Genomic DNA, 502 nt, shown 5'->3' with positions numbered 1-502 from the left:
AGAGGGCCAGAAATGGGCAAAAGGGACCCAGAAATGGGCAAAACCAACCCAGAAATGGGCAAAAACAACCCAGAAATGGGCTGAAGGAGCCCAAAATGGGCACAGGAAGGGCAGAAATGGGCAAAAGGGACAGAAACGGGCACAAAAAATGCAGAAATGGGCAAAAGGGACCCAGAAATGGTCAAAACCAACCCAGAAATGGGCAAAAGCTTGATGAGGCCCAGAGAGTGGAGGGGCACAAAAAATGCAGAAATGGGCAAAAGGGACCCAGGGACAGAAACGGGCACAAAAAATGCAGAAATGGGCAAAAGGGACCCAGAAATGGTCAAAACCAACCCAGAAATGGGCTAAAGGAGCCCAAAATGGGCACAAAAATGCAGAAATGGGCAAAAGGGACCCAGAAATGGGCAAAACCAACACGGACATGGGTTGATTTTGGGGTTCCAGCCGTGCCCAGCTGTGCCCCCAGTCCAACCTGGGGTTCCCCACCAGAGCCCCTGCC

The sequence above is a fragment of the Mesitornis unicolor genome, unplaced genomic scaffold, assembly GCF_000695765.1.
Source record: "Mesitornis unicolor isolate BGI_N332 unplaced genomic scaffold, ASM69576v1 scaffold19914, whole genome shotgun sequence".
Taxonomy (NCBI): Eukaryota; Metazoa; Chordata; class Aves; order Mesitornithiformes; family Mesitornithidae; genus Mesitornis; species Mesitornis unicolor.
This window is presented reverse-complemented; position numbering follows the sequence as displayed.